The following is a 16,196-nucleotide window of genomic DNA, read 5'->3' as shown; positions in this document are numbered from 1 at the left end:
CTTCATGTACAATTTGCTTTGCAACATGCCAGCCTGGCAACTGTAGTGAGAGAAATGGGGAGCAAAGAAGAAATATGTAACTAGGTCAGTCTGCTCCACATTACAGCTTCATCCTTTACCCAGGGAGGAGTTGTGGTCTTTGCCCGCCTCTCACTGTTCCCATTCAGTCACTTGATGGGGTTTCCAGCTACTTTGAGCCTGCAACCTTCAGATCAAGACTTTTTCTTTTTTTTTTCTTCCTTAACTTGGCTTTCACGTTTGACTTTGTTTCTTTCAACCTGTGTTCAGAGGCTCACAGTGGAAGAAACCTTTTGCTGTATTTAATTGTAAAAGTTCCTTCCCTATAAGAGTCTTGGCAAACTGGGCTGGCTCAGTTGTTAGTTCTTTGCTCTCCTCCTTGCAGGGGCAAAGTTCAGTTACTTAGCATCTGGCTGCTTGTTCCTTAATCCAAGAAGGAGTTTTTAATCACAGCAGGACTGGATGGTTTGGCTTATTCACAGCAGGCCTACAATGCCAATTGCCATTAGGTCTCTTGTTCGAATATGGCCTGGATTGTTAGCAAAGTTTTAACTGTTTTGTGGCCAGGGCTGAGGAGTCGCTGGGCTCAGGTTGTCTGCTGGTGGGTTCATGTGCCTGTTCAGTAAGCACATCCATACAAGGAGCACCAGGGCATTTCCCATTGCCCTTTTTGTAGCCCCCCACTCTTTGTTTGTGCTATTTGCCAAAGACCAAGGCATGCATGGGATGGATGAGGTCAAGCCCTTGCAGATGTTGTTGAAGGCTGAGGGATGCAGACAGGGACTAGTGTGTCCTCCCTGTGCATCTGGAGGCAGAGAGCCTCCTGCCTCACTCATCCCTCTGCACATTCCCCTGTGGCCAAATGAGCAGAGCTGTCGTACTACGAACCTTTCCATGTCCCTTGTGTAAAGCCCTCCCACACAGCATTTTAGCTCCCCCCACTGAGGCTGCAAACTTCCCCTTCCTTGTGGTAATCCCCACTGATGCCTTCTTGTGTTGTCCTCCTTTTCTTCTGCTTTGTTGGACCAAAGCTGGAGAGACAAAGCGGCCCAGCCAGGCTGGCTTGATTGGCTTTGGAAACACTGCTGGCTTGCTATCGTTAATACTATCACCAGTATGAAAGTAGAGATGGCACATATGGGCTGTTAGTAAGCATGTTAATTATGGAGAGGTGCTGCCTTACTCACTGTGGGCTAGATCCTGCCCTCTGGCAAGTGGCACTGTCATCACTCTGTCCTCCCTGCAAACGGGTGCCGCGGGCAGAGCGCATCCTTCCGTCGGTCCATATGTGCACCTGTGTCTGTGTGGGGAAGCTTCTTCCTTCTCTGGGACTGGATCTGACAGCAAAAGGTGGCAATACTTTGGGTAAGGCACTGGAAGTCATCAAGAAGAAGAGCTCTGCTTGTCAAATATTAGTGAGCATTTTAGAGACAAAGCCAATTTTTTCTTGTTCTTAATGATTCTAGTAGAACTCAGGCTCAGACAGTATTTGCAAACCATGGGGAGAAAAAGATTTAAAAACAACAACAAAAGAGCATTAGCAGAAAATAATCTCATCAGCCCCAACTCTCCAGCAGTGCTGAAGACAAGAAAATGATGCCTTTTTATTAGCCTTATTGTCTTTAATTAAAGCATTCAGCAGAACCCTCTGATAATGGACTGCAAGTGAGGTCGGCAGCATTTGTAATAACACAATGCAGAGTTCAATTAAGTTGTACTTTTGTAGCTTTTCATCTCCAGTTTAAACAAGCTCATGATATATACAGAATGATTACCTTTGTGAGCTAGGGGAAGAGAAGCGGGGCACAGGGGCTTGGGAGACAAATCACTTGTTGCTGTATAACTGATGCTGTAAACCCCCTCCATTTCCCCCCACAGCATTTTCGTGTGTTCAGCCAGCTTGTAGGGCTGGTTGTAATTTGGCTGCTGTACTGCAGCCATTAGGTATGGCTTCCTATACCACAGTTTCCTATCACTGTGGGTAACCACTGCAGGTTTCCTAAGCCTGAACCTTTAAAAAATATATTTTGGTGGTTGCAGTACCTAAAGAACTCCAAACAAACATGGGGATCAGAGATGGCAGAAGAAAAGGTCAGAGGTCCAGGTATAACCATTTGAGCTGAAAGACTGTGGATGATTGACAAGCAGTTGATATTTGCTGCTCCTTCTTTCCCCTGCTTTTTTGAATTATTGGTCATAAAACACCCTGCAGTCACACTCTTGCTGTGTCAGAGAGAGAGAAGCCAAGAAAAGACCCACATGGCTAACAGTTAACTTTATCTTCACCATTAAGTAATGCTAAATTAGAATGAAATCACTCTGGTAATACAGGTGACAGCTATATGGAGACCAAATGAATTCCCTATGATCAGTGCCGTTAAAGAGGCACATCGGCAGAATTCATGATGACGGGGCACTTACTGTGCATATAACTCATGTGCACACGCAGGAAACTCATGGTAAATCTGGCTGGTGGTTTATGTCAGGCTTTATAAAAAAAAAAGTGGCTTTTAAAGCCTTTGCTCAGTTTCTCATGTCTCCAGCCCTGATGTAAATTTGCAATAACTGAACTGCACTGCTAACCTGCTCTGGTGGGGAGGAAGGGATGTGAATAGGAAGCAGGGACTTCACTGAGGCTTCTAGGAGAGATTCTGGATGCTTCCATCTCCCATGCTGAGGCTGTCTGGGCTGTGCAGCCTTGTGCTGCTGCCCAGAGATGGTCATTCATGGCCTGGGACAGCAGCCATCACCAGTGGGAGTGTGCTCCTTGCAGTGCCAGCTCACAGCAGCCAACAGCTCCCTGAGTACAGCTGAAGAGCCGAGTCTGACCTGGGATGCCTACAGATAGGGATTGCCATGAAGTTAATGTGGGACTGTTTCTGGGACACTTATGGCCCCTACTGATTGCTGTAGCCTTATACAAAAGAGAGGATTGAACCGTGCTTGACCTCCATCACAGCTGTCCCCACAGGCTGTGTTACTTGCTTCCATAGTGTGAAAAAAACCAGGTTTTGGATAGGGGTTTATGCCCACAGAGCTTTAGCATGTGGGTTGTCCTTGCTATGATGCTGGGGCTGCCATGGTGGTATAAGTCAGTCGGTGCTTATGGCACAAGAAAGTCCCTTCCCCTGTGCTGATGTTATGCTGTGGTACCCCCATTCTTTGTCAAGCAAGGACAGTACCCTCTGCATACAGGCAAAAATTACAGCAAGATATAATTATCTCTGCCTCCTTACATCCTGGTTATACCTGAATACAGTTAATTTTTTGCATTTTTTTACCATCTCTCACGTAGTGCAGCTATGTGCTGTTCAGCTCCACCCTAGAAAAATAGCTTCAATAAAGTGCATTTCCCATACAGGTCATATATTGGTTAATCCATCCTTTTGGGAGAACTTCCAGACAGGAAATGTGGAGGCAGAGGAAGTTGTCCCAGCAGAGCACAACAATGGTTAAATGAAATCCAGCCCTGGCTCTCACTACCTGCCATTGTTCCTGAAATTAAAAGAGAAAGCAAAAGGACTGAGCTGCACCGGGGCCGTGTCACTGCCGGTGCTGAGTGCTCCATTTCACAGGGTAGCTGTTGGCAGCTTTATCCTGGAGAAGGTGAGTCAAGTTTTATATGGCAACATCTTCTGTGATTCAACAACCAGTCTTTTTTTGTCTTCTTTGGCTAAAACAGTAGGGCAGTGCCATACCTATGCTATATTCTAGTCAAGGCACGATAGGTGGGTAAAGGGGGACACTGATGTGCCCAGCTCCCTTCATTCATGGTGTTAAATGAAACAGTAAAAGGGAAAAAGGAAAACACATTGGAGCTATCTAGAAAGAGAACTGACCTCTGGTAGATTTTAGAGTTCAAGGAGGTACAAAAGGGGCTGCCTCTCACTGTTCCCCTTGGATCACGTAATTCACCAAACCTGTTTGGGCTTGTGGATATGACTTTGTGTGGTCATGGCAGGAGTGACTTCTGTGCAGACCCGGTCTGTCGCGTGCTCTGCATGGCTTTGCTGTTATTGCACCCTGACTGCTGCTGAGACAATTTCTTGCCTATTAAAATGCAGTTACGGCCTGGAAAGTGATAGTGTAGGAATGGCTTATCAGTGCTCCATAGCTATTTGCTCCAATCATCCGTACCAAAGGCCTGAGAATGCTCCCACAGAAGCCAATAAGACTTTTACCATTGACTTCAAAGGCAGCAGAGAGCAATTTAGCTGCTGCCACCAGACAAAGCAGGTTAGGCTACAGCTGGTACTTCCACAGCTAACTTGGCTCTGAAATCCTGACAATCCAAATGTATTTTTGCTACATGGGATGTTTAAAAATAGACAAGACAAAGTAGCGGGGAAAACAGATTGCTGGGAATATTCCCTCCCTGGTAGGAGAAATGGACTAGCTGAAGCTAGCAGGGCTTTTCCATCTCCAGTGTGTGCGAGTCTATGATTTTTGTCAGCAAACTAAGCACTTCTGAGCCCGAGGCAGCACAGAATGCCACTAAAAGCAATTTAGAGGTGCTGGTATCATAATTTCTCAATCCAAAAGTAACTTCTGGTTTTGCATATATTGTAGGGCTCTGGAAGATTCCCCTGAATCCAGTAAGATGCAGTGTCTTAAGTGGAGGTGATTCCATAGACGCGAACTGTAAGTCACAATAATGTGAAAGTCTTGAAAGGGCTGCTGTCCCTGCTGCCTCACGGGAGCAGGATATCGAGTGCACAGTGTTGGGGAAGATCAAAGAAGTAGCTACAGCTAATAAATCACCAATAATGGGTGACTTTGTCTGCCCACATATAAGCAGGCCAATGATGTTTAGTGAATCAATGTCTCAATACTTTAAATTATCCTCAGAACAGTTACTTTGAAGGCATGAAAGACTAAGGGTGGGTTTTTATTTTTTTTAAATTTTGTCTTGAGCAACATGGAGAATGTAGATCAAGTCAAATAGCTTCCTACATACAAGGGATCATTGTCTGGCTGTTTGTCACCCTCACGGGCTTCATTGAAACTTGGTCAGGAGCTCCAGTCTTCAGAAAGGAGAAGCTAAAAGAAACTGAAGAGTAAAAAATGAAGCTCAAAAGTCAAACCCCTCAGACTATATATAAAGGCAGTTTACTCAGCCCATGTATATTTTCAGGGTGAAGCAAGAGTGCTGTGTGAATGACAGAGGGAAGGGATGCATAAGCTGTATAAATACCATTTTCTAGAAATGGAACCAGTCTGGAGTATTCAGGAGAATATTCAGCAGACCTGGGCAGGGCTCTGCTCTCTGCACTCTCTCTCCAGTGTGGGATTATTCCGGCAGGAGAATGCCCTGGCTGAAAGCTGGAGGTGCTCCATCATTTCAGCAGGTGATTGCAGAGCAGCCCCAGCTCTCTCCACTGCCTGCTCAGCCCTTCTCCTGCAGCCTGGGCTGGGGACTCACCCTCGTGGAAGAAGGGCCAGGGCACCCACCTCAGCTCCTCAAAACACTCTGCTGGCGCACTGAAGTGGACTCAACACAAACCTGAGTGTTTCATTAGCCAGGTTTTCCAGCTGGGAGGAGAGGCTCTGATTGCATTGACCTTAATGTGAAATTAGAGCTGTTTAAGCAGGTAACAGGCAGACAGCTGGGTGCAGCCATGCGATGGAGGCGTTTGTCTCTATTTGCAGACAAGCTGTGTGTGTGTTTCCGTTTTGCTCAACTTTTGCTGCTTGTTTATTTAGTTAATAGGAGACAGCAATCTGCCTCATAGGGCCATGCAAACAGCAGAGCAGAGAGTGCCAAAGGAAGGGCTTTTGTTAAACACTTGCTGGCCTTATGGCATGGGTTGTGTTTCACCTGCACGCAAGAGAGCTGGAGGGAGATACTTGCACCTGGTGGAGCACATCCTGTCTTCCTCCATCAGCCTGGGTACAGGACTATTTTGTTCCCATCCCTGTGCTGGGCTTAGTCACTAGCGAGAGACTGGGCAGTGTGTCACCATCTCCCTGCTTCTCACATCCAACTCCGTGTAGCTGTACTGGAGTTGCCAAAATTTTGGGTGGTTGTCCCTAAGGGGCCAGACAGGAGGAAGTGACCAGACCCTCCTGTCCATGTTAGAGCTTTAGAGAAAGAAAGGAGAAAGAAGGCAGCATGGACAGCTGCTGCAAAACTTCTCCCTCATCCATCTCCACTAATGTTGCATTTCAGGAAAATGCTCTACTACTGTCTTTTCTTCTGTTTCTGCACCCAACAGTCCTTACTGAGCTTTTGAGTGTCAGTCTTATGGCCTCCTGCTTTTACCCATCAGCCTTAAATGTCCCAGATGCTGCTAAGGAGTGAAACACAGCTGCTGCCTTCATGAGTTACCAATCTTCCCCTTTGGTGGCAGTGAGGTTGTTCCCCAGCATCACCAGCTGTCCTGCCATGGACTGGTGCTGCAGGCTTTTAGCAAACTAAAGATGGACTGAGATGCAGGAACTCCTTTTAGGGGATCATCAGGCAGGCAATAGATTGACCCCTGGCCCTGGGCCTGTATTGCAGGCATATGCTAAAGGACTCTGACTGCACTTGCTCACTCCAGTGTAAACTGTCACCTCATCCCCGTGCTGCCCATGTTTCACAGTGTGTTCTTTGGATGCCTGAATTACTGGCCTAGGCGTATGATTTCTAGCACTGTCCCCAGAAGCCTTCTTTTTACTGAGCAGGTATTTGCACATCTGCCTTTTCTTTCCCAGTGCCTTCACTGCTCATATCTGGACCATTTCTTCCCCTGGTGCTCTGAGTACTTTCTTGCAGTGTGAGGGGATTGAATGGTAAATGAAAGAGCAAAGAGAGGGAATCTCCTTGGGAGCTCTCTGAAATTAACCAGGGAAGGAAATGGCAAATATTTCTCAGCAGGCTCTGACCGAGAGACTGCCAGAGGCAGCAAAAGTCTCCCAGAAAGGACTCTTTGTAGGTTTCAGATTGGGTCCCAGTTGTGTAGAGAATGCATTAAGGAGCCCAGCCCCATCGTGCTGGGTGCTGTATGGACACAGGACAGGACAGAATGTGCACACACATACACACATCCCCTCTTGCACATGTACACATTAATTCAGATGCTTTCGGGTCTTCAGTCAACTGTCTATTATGTATTGGCTGGTCCTCTTGGAGCACAAATGAACACATGCTACCTAGTTTATCCTGTGCTTAGTTGCTAATTAGGAGTTTTTTTAGGACATACAATTTGAGGTGTTACCAATTAACTCAATTGTGGACCAAGACCAAAGCTGTGATTTGCTTTGTCGTAGCAATTGAAAGCCAAATAAACAAATAGAAGTGTCTTTTCAGTCTTTCCTCTGCGCTTTAGCACAGCTGTTCAGCAAAATAATAATAATTTCACTGTCTACTTTCCAGAACTTTATGTTTAAAGCAGATCATAAAAAATCTCCACATGGTTTACTTTGCCTAATTGTTACAAACTCAGGCTGTAAATCCCAGAAGAAAGACTATATCTTACTTTAAAAAACCCCAAACACACAAAAAAGTCAAACCAAAAGGAAGCAAATGAAGAATGAAATATTTCAGGGTTTGTCTGTCTGTAGTTTATGATCAGAAGTTCTGAAAGAAGCCCTTGGAGAGAAGTGCTTGATGTCCATAGGACTTTAGAGGGGCTCAGTACTCATTTCACTGTGGCTCTTCCGAAAACTGAGTGTAAAAGAAAATCATAGTTGCAGCAAATCAGCATAAATTTGAAGAACTGATTTTTTTCTATCTTTTTAACTTCAGAAGTTTCTTTTCCAGTTTCCCAGGAAGCCACCAGCCACGTGATTTGGGATAGCTTGCTTGTGTTGTACGCTCTCCTGGCAGCCAGTTCCACTTGGAGATGGCCTTGCCCCTCAAAGGCCTCTGTTCCGTGGGAGGAGCAAAGGATGGGAAGGACAGGAGCCAACTGATGAGAATGAAGTGGATCAGGAAAAACAAAATGAAGAGTGTCAAATGCCAGACAGAATACTGACCATGGAGCTGAAGCTGTGGAACTTCACGGGTTTGCCCTCCTTCATCCCGATCCTTCTCTTTTATAAGCCTCTTTTCCTTCACCTTGGTAGCATGAACATGAGTTACAAGGCAACAAATGGAAACAGAGATGCCCGTGGTCCTGCTGTCCCCCTAGCAGGCCGGGGTAAGCTACAGAAGCAGGTGAGTTCTCAGCCTTCAGCAGTTCCCTTCAAAGGTCGCATCTAATTAGGGGGATCCTGGATTTTGACATTATTGATGTTTTTAGCAAGTTGGTCTCTTCCAAGGCAGCAAAGAAGTCCAGCTGGGAACCCATATGGGGAAAAATATATATATTCCATAAACTTGTTATCCCTAGAAAACTTCTTGTATGTACTATGTGTGAGCTCACTCTGTACACCTACTCTTCTCCACAACCTGATTTTAGACATTGCATGACAGATATCTGATACCTGTCAGCATTTTAATATTTCTACTTGGAATCCACTGTAAGGCAGGTGATGCTCTCTTTTAGAGAGGAAAATATTTTCCTGGTCTCCCCATAAGTTTTTGGTCACCCACAGAAGTCTCAGTCATCAGTGATTTCCGCATGGCCTCCATGGGTGGAGGATCAAATTCACCCTAATCTGATTATTCACTGGAAAACACAACCCAGGTGCTTGGAGATTATCACCAGTGAGTTCCTTTAACACCCTGGCAGTGGCAATACTTGGGCATAGTCCAAGATTCAGTGTTGTGTCAGTTTGAGTTCTAACTTTAAAACAATTTAATTTAGCACAGCAGATATATGTCCAGTTACTTCAGCACAGATGGTGGGGAGTAAGTTATAAAGGTACTGGAATCCTGCCTGAGGTAGGTACCCATATCCTCAGAAACACAGATGGGGTGAAGCAGACAGATCTTCTCCTTCTTCTAATTCTAATATAAGCAGATTAATGGTGGTCATGGGGAAGCATCCTGGCCCCAGGAATGCCTGATCCTTAGCTGAGGTGAAGCTACATGCGCTTTAGCCCACCCAGGGGTGGTAAGTGGATGGCAAAACTGCCTAGCTCAAGGTTCCTCATGGGGAGAGGCACTGACAGCACTGCCTGAACATGCACCTGCATCTCATCCCACGCTAATGTAGGCATGAACTGATGTGCTGCAGGCTGAGCCTGCTCACAGCCGAGGGCGGGTGCCCCCAGCCCACAAGAGATGCTGTTACACTGCCAGCTGGGTGCTCTCCTCGACCGAACTGTATCCCCTCACTTCCTACATTCATTCACTTGTCAAGAGTAGGCTCATTTTAACACTGTGGATTCTAAATTTTCTCTGATGTAATTATTGTTTGACACTGCAGCCTTTCCAAGCACCTTACATAAGGATAAAGGGAGAATTAAATATGAGAAGCCTAAAAATAAAACTATTAAAAGGAGGCAGAGGCTGTTTTGTGAGCAGCAGGAATGATGTGGTGCCTCTGGGAACAGGTACGTGGAGCCAAAGGAGATGTTCTGCTTTTAGGCAATCCCTTTTATTGTATTTCAGTGAAGTTCTGCACTTTTCTGAAGTTCTTAGGTGCAGGGCTTTTAGAAATGAGTCTGTTCTTTCTCTTTGCTCTTGCAAAAACCGCGACTTTCATACTATTTCCCAAGTCAATCTTCTTGAACAGACTGCAGCCAAAATTTCCCTTCCCTAATTAACCTGGGATGGTTTTTGAAGAAGTTTTAGCCGCAGAGAACATCAAATTTAGCTCTTAGCCTGGAGCCAAGCTCTGGGCTAAAGAACACATGTCATTTTAGGAATTCATGCAGATGCACCTTGACATCTGGGATGTGATCTGTTGCCTGCACACCTCCCCACTGAGCTAACGAGCAGGAGTGGGCACTGCTGATGCTGCACGTGGAGCGCAAAAGGTTTTTCCCATTCATTCCAGCACTTTTGTCCGAGGTATGTAAATAATTGCAGGAGACTTTTTTGACAAATGCAAAACTCTTCTGCTGGTATTTGTCCACGTGTAACTCAGTCCCCTCCTTTTCCCCTCTGGGTTGATTCAGAGGAGAGCTGCTGCAGTATTTCCTAAGTTATGGTCCCAGAAGGGATGGAGTTCTCCACTGAGCTGTTGCTTACCAGAGCTAACTCCTCTGTCATGTGAAAAGGCAGCCAAAAGTAAGTAACACATAAGATTTTATTGTGTGATTTTGGAACGACCTTAGTAGAGCCTGGTTCACACACCTCTGGAGATTAAAACATGCTGAGGTTCAGGTATGGAGAGTGGGGCTGGAAGGGATCATGTGCCTCAAGTCAGGATTGGCCAAGTTTCTCTCTGCAGTGACTGTAGAAAAGCTGACTGACGGCATTAGGCAAGAGCAGATGAACATGCAGTGAATGTCTAATTTACATCAGGTCCCTTTATGACTTCATGGTTTGGGCACTCAGCATCTGAGGCATCAGTACTGCAGTACTGTGATCCTTGATGTGTTCTTGAGCTTTCCCTTCTGCAAAGCTGTGACTCATTTTCTCTGTTTGGAAGACACATGGAATGGCCATAGGGAAAGATGTGCCCATGATGGTATCTTTCACAAAATCTAATTCAGAGTGAACAAAGGTGAAGTCTTGATGAGCTACTTGTGCATCCTGTCCAGAACATCTTTAGGAATAATTCAATATGGACGGTTGATGATTCTGAAATGCTGAACCATCACCATTCATTCCTGACATCTCCTTACAAGCCCACTCAGAATCAAAGCAGTTCAAAACCAGGCTACTTTGAACCCTCAAGATTAATTTTTGAGGAACTTTCTGTTGTCCAAGAAATACTTGTGGAAAATAACTGGAAGAATAATTTAGACTAGCAATAGCTTGTGGAAAATTGTAAACATCTGGGACACCACTTCTGAGCAGGAGAAAGTAGGCAAATCTGTTATTATCTGTGACTTACTACTACTTTAGCTCTGGTAGCTGCATTGCTTTTGGTTTGATGGGGCTTTTGTTGGTTTTTTTGGAAGAATTTACTCAACAAAGAAAACATATTTTCCCTCTGGGATAAATTACCTCCCGTAATTGCACAACTCCACTGGTTTTTAATCGAGTCTTTGTGCCCACAGTAAGTGGTCTTTGGTTTTCTGGCCAAACACCAGTACTTGCAAGCTACATGGAAGACCTTTCCTCTGGAGCTACACAGCACCATAAGGTTTGTAGTTCCAAAGGGGCTGATTTGAGCCAACGAGCAGCAGGGCATCGTGTCAAATTCTGCAGAGTATAAGCCTTCACCCGTAGCAATACAACATGTATTTCCTAGCCATCCTATAACGAAAAACGTCTGAATACAAAGAAAGGCTGGCTTGGTTTCCTGAACTGCCATTCAAGAGGGAGGAAAGGCAGGGAGCAAGAGTGATCTTCTGTGCTTGTTTGCCTGTTTGTTCTTAAACCTACTGAGGACCAGTTAAATAGTAATGCTGTTCAACTCTTTGTCAATGAACTCCAGTTACTCTAAAAATGTGGTCATTTCCAGACACATGAGGGACACCAGTAGTGTGTTTTAAATCTGACAAAGTCCTAAGACCTTCCCCATTAATTTCTACACAAACACAGCTATAAGCAGCATGAAGTTTCCCCCCAAGTCTATGGCACAAGGTGGAGCCAAGCTGTCCTCTCGTGCTTAACCTAAGATGACCCTGGCAGGGCTGCCAAACCTTCAGGTCACAGAGCTCCAAAGGGAGCATAGCCCATGTGCTGAACTGCTTTCTTAGCAGGGAAGGGGCTCAAGAGGAGCACAGAGGAGAACCCTGTCCCACTTTTCCCTTTTTCCAACTAGTTTCTAAAGCGATGATGTTGAGAATGTTTTTGCCTCCACATCAATAAAGTGGAGCAGTTTTGGTCTGAAATCTCTCAAAGTTTAATTTTACTTTACTTTGCTCTTACCTTTAAGGCTTTGTATCTTTTTTCTTAATTACCAATCAACCACTCTTCAGCTGCAGTATCAGCATGTGGGACAGAGTTGCCTCCAGTGGCTATTTAAATTAAACACAGACCTACTGAATAGACACCAAGTGCCAGAAGATCTCTTTTGGAGGGAGAAGAGGGGAAAAACAGCTTTCCTGTTAACATTGCCAATGTGTTTCTGAACCAAAGGATGACACCTTTCTGACTTCAGGACATTATTGTCTTCCTCTGGCAGAACATGTGTTCTGAAAGCTTATAGCTGTGTCATCTTCAAGCTGACATTTCGTGGGGGTACTTCAAGCAAGCTACAGCCAGCCTGGCTTGGGATTGCACAGGAGACATCCAAGACAGTACATGTAATTCAGCTGATATTACAACCCTGCCAGAGGCAAGGCTGACTCCAGACCCAGCCAGGGCTCTGTGCAGGTTTGCAGGTGAAGCCAACCAACCTTGTGGATGATGCACAGCCAGGGTAGACCCTGGGAAGCAGCTGAATTTTTAAATACAGACAGGTTGTACCTGTGACCCCCTTGGATATGTGTCATAGTAACTTTGAACCATGCCAGGGAAGCTGAGCTGCCCCCACTCCAGCACCTCTGTAGGCTGTAGGTGGAGATTGTCTGAAGGCTGGGCAGCAGTGGTGCAAGAACAAGCTGATATCTCATTGTCCTGTACCTCATCCAACCCTCCCTGCTCCAGCAGAAACACCAGCCAAAAAGAGGGCTCTGGGAAGGCTGAAGAGGCTCAGGGGCTTCGGGAGGAAGGGCAATCAGTGCCCAGCAGCAGGTCTGTGCTCAGGCTGGTCCCTTCCCACAGTTTGATTGTGTGGCCACCTCCCAGCTCAGCACAATGGACAGGCTCAGCCCCTCAAATGGGTGCACATGGGCTGGTGGCCAGGCACTGGAGGCTGTTTCAACACAAGGATTTATGGTTAGCTCAGGGAGGCTTGGAGGGGGTTGTGGCTGGGAGAGAGTGGTCCCTGGAGAGAGCAGCAGACAGATTGTGCAGCCCTGCTGTTTTGGGCCAGCATCTCCTTTTCTTGCCAGTGCTGGAAGGATGCCACAGAGCAGGAAGCATCAGTCAAGCCTGCTCTCTCACACATCCATACTATCCCTCCCTTCCTCCATGCATGCATTAAACCTTCACTGGAATAGGATTCCACCACTTTATTCATCCCTCGGGCTGCCAATCCAAGTAGCATTTCCCAGCCTGGACCCAAGGGGTTAAGGTGGGTTGTTAGCTTCAAAGCTGGGCTCTTTGGGGATCTGAGCAGTGTGGGTCATGGACGTCCTGGCGGGCAGGTCCCTTCCCTCCATGCTGTGAAGAGCAGATGTGGCGTAAAAACTTCCTTTTGGGGAGGGCATGATTAATCTTTGCTTCTTAGAGGATGACAAATATATTATATTCGCTGACATGCACACGCATTCTCCTCTGCTGACGGGTGACCCCTGTCTTAATGCCAAGCGTGTGAGATCCAGCTCTGTAAACGAAGAGGAGAGCTTTGCAAGCTCATTAATGCTTTGAAGTCGCTCATTAGGAGCAGATTCCTCGGGAGCTGGCAAGCATAACACCCTTTGTGAGCATGACTTCATTTGATATTAATGTGGGTGCTGCAGCTGGAGGCATCCAGGGATGCTGCGCTGTGATTCTGCACACACAGACCAGCACGGCAGATTGATGTGGCTGTAATGAACAGGGTAAAAAAGGAAAGTTTCTGTCCCCTCTTGTGAGTTTTCCTCCTGGCAGCATATGAATAGGTTGACCCAGTCCTCCTCTGAGCCGAGGACGTGCAGCATTCTCCCATGGGATGACTGGGATCTATCTAGTACCTGTGAGTTATCTCTGGAGGCCAGGGTGACCCCCCCAGATTGAGGAGCTCTGTGTCACCCTCTTTTGACACCTGGAAATATCCCTTTTCAGTGCCTCTCCCTTTCCATCAGCCAATCAGAAGCCCTCCAAGTGGCTCAGCTACCCCAGGGCAAAGCAATGAGCAGTCCCTGGGGAAGTAAGGAGGAAATTGCTCTCACTTTGAAGCAGAACAGGACCAGGACAGCCTGGCTGAGAGTATCTCCAGCAGACAGAATCCTCTGGTGAAAGGGCCTGGCAGGGTTTCTCTGTGTGATAACATCTCTGTGTGAAGGTGCTGGCCTGAGAAGATTGAGGGTGGCTAAATTCAGAAACAGAAATTATCAGGTTCCTGTGGCTTAAGGGCTAAGACTTCCTGAACATGGGCACCTGGGGGTTGTGGGTTTGAACCCCATGAGGTTCTGTAGTGGTGTTTGGGTTTTTTTCTTTCCCTAGATGATGGAAAAAAAGCTGTAATTCATCTCAAAGGAAAAATAAAGACCTTCCTGTAGCACTGTCTGTCCCAGCTAAATGTCCTAGTAGAGTACTGTATGCAGGCAGGAGGGGGGTGAGGAGCGGGACCTGGGGTGCAAAGCCAGGGCTGTAACTGTGTGCTGTGGCTGGCTGAGAGCTGCCAGGCTGTCAGAGCTGCTCCCTTCCCCTGAGGACCCAGTGGGGTCAGGAGGGACCTCCCAGAGGTGTCCCTCCTGCTCCAGGGTCCCTGCTGGCATCACCACCAGTGACTGTGGTCCTTGCACAAGGACCTGGGGTGGCACACAGGGCCTGTGCCATCCTTCGTGGCCCATGAGACCTGCTGTCTCCCAAAGAGGTGTTCATCAGTTGCTGGGGACATTAAAGAAAGCAGTGAGGAGGGAATGGTGTCACTGGGCTTCGGAAGTGTCCTGGGCTGGGACCCGAGGGCTCGGTGAGCTGTGAGCTCTCAGGGAGGAGCTGGTGGGCCAGGGGAGAGCCCAGAGCCCACCAGGATGGCCGAGTGGTGAAGGCGTTGGACTTAAGATCCAATGGGCACATGCCCGCGTGGGTTCGAACCCCACTTCTGGTAGGAGCCTCCTTTTCCTCCAGCTCCAAAGTTCCCAGCCCAGCTTTTGGAACATCACTTCAGAGCAGGGACGGGATCTCTGGCCCTGTGCCTGGGGAGCTGAGGCCATTCCATGCTCCAGCGTGAGGACCCTGGTGGGACTGGGCCTCCCTGCCATGCAGGCTGAATGTGCACAGAGATACAAGCCAGTCCCTCTGGCACACAGGCTGCGGATCTCATCTTCCATGCAGGGAGTGCTGCGACCGTCATAGGCTTGAGTCCCACATGCTCCCAAAATAGCAACTTGTTTTTCCTATGGCAGAAATAGAAAAACCTGACTACCCAGAAGGAGGGAAAAAAAGGTGTTGAGCACTAAATATTTTGGGCAAGTCACAAGGGGAGACCAGTGCGAACAAGTGGGTTCAGGGAGACAGGTTTGGGGTTTGTGGAGACTGTTCCTTTTATCATCTCCTTCCCACGACCCATTGCAGACTCACTCAAAGCAACATTTGGCACTCTCTGAGGGGATTTGGCAGGGTCACAACCCCCTGGAGGAAGCCAGCATGGCAGAAAGGGGTTCCTTGTACTGCTGATTGGATTTGGGAAATGCATGAGGAGCTGCGAGCTGCTCCTCTGTTGCACGGTGTCACTGTGCTGTGCTCTGTCTTGGGTCAGCGCCTACAAATGCTCACGAGATTTTTGTTCCCTTCCTTGTGTGCATGCATGGGCAGCAGATATTTCCCCCAGTAGAGGGTTAGGCTGCTGGACTCACAGAGATGCTGTCAGGTTTTCATTTGGCTGCTTTGCTCCAGCCCGAGGCCAATCGGAAATGTCCTACTGCTGGGACATGATTTGAAGTGATGGTGTTAATTTGGTTAATTAGGATTCCTGGGTAGTGTGCGCTTCTTGCAAATCAGCTTACCATTGTAGATCACTGCAAAGAGTTATTTGCTGGTGCATGGGGTTATGTATGAATTTATGATTATGATGTAGGACCATTAATTTCATGTTTGTGGCAGATGATACAGCTCAATTAAAAGTTGCACGTTAAAATCTTTGGCTCTCTCTGATACGTGAGAATCAGACAGTGGCCTCCAGGAAGGCTTACAGCACCTGTATGAGTGGCCATATAACAAATGGGGCAGGACCCAGGGGAGAGGACAGGGGAGGAATTATTCTGCTCCTCTCCCATTTGATCAGTGCTGGGAGGGAAATTTTGTGCGTTTCTGCTAGAGTTGGCTTGTTGCAACTAACCTCAGTCATTAAGTGACGTAAAGAATGACAAACACATCTCTGAGATATCCCAGGGGGTCTCAGCAGCACTGTGTGTCAAGTCCTTTGCCTCTGATGGCTTGGAGTCAGACTCCTGTCTAGTTCATGTGTCAAAGGCATTTGGTGGCTTCTGCTGAGTTCAAA

The 16,196-nt window shown here is 47.0% G+C and overlaps 1 long non-coding RNA gene and 1 other non-coding gene across 2 annotated transcripts in view; both read left to right on the top strand.

The window, feature by feature from the left end:
- Window positions 1-3,404: 3,404 nt before the first annotated feature.
- The window catches only part of LOC121659070, a 38,873-nt gene continuing 26,081 nt past the window's right edge, over window positions 3,405-16,196 (top strand). Inside the window, exons 1-5 of the long non-coding RNA XR_006014152.1 lie at window positions 3,405-3,624; window positions 4,588-4,659; window positions 7,763-8,158; window positions 9,754-9,901; window positions 10,009-10,120. This is a non-coding gene — a long non-coding RNA (uncharacterized LOC121659070). The remainder of the gene's footprint in view (window positions 3,625-4,587; window positions 4,660-7,762; window positions 8,159-9,753; window positions 9,902-10,008; window positions 10,121-16,196) is intronic.
- TRNAL-UAA lies at window positions 14,722-14,804 on the top strand. The gene has a single exon. It is a non-coding gene; the product is annotated as a tRNA-Leu (tRNA).

This window comes from Corvus kubaryi, unplaced genomic scaffold (assembly GCF_017639235.1).
Source record: "Corvus kubaryi isolate FWS band 111438036 unplaced genomic scaffold, C.kubaryi_AGA036_p1.0 136, whole genome shotgun sequence".
In the NCBI taxonomy this organism is placed as follows: domain Eukaryota; kingdom Metazoa; phylum Chordata; class Aves; order Passeriformes; family Corvidae; genus Corvus; species Corvus kubaryi.
The sequence above is the reverse complement of the archived record's forward strand: the minus strand, read 5'-3'. Positions and strand labels throughout refer to the sequence as shown.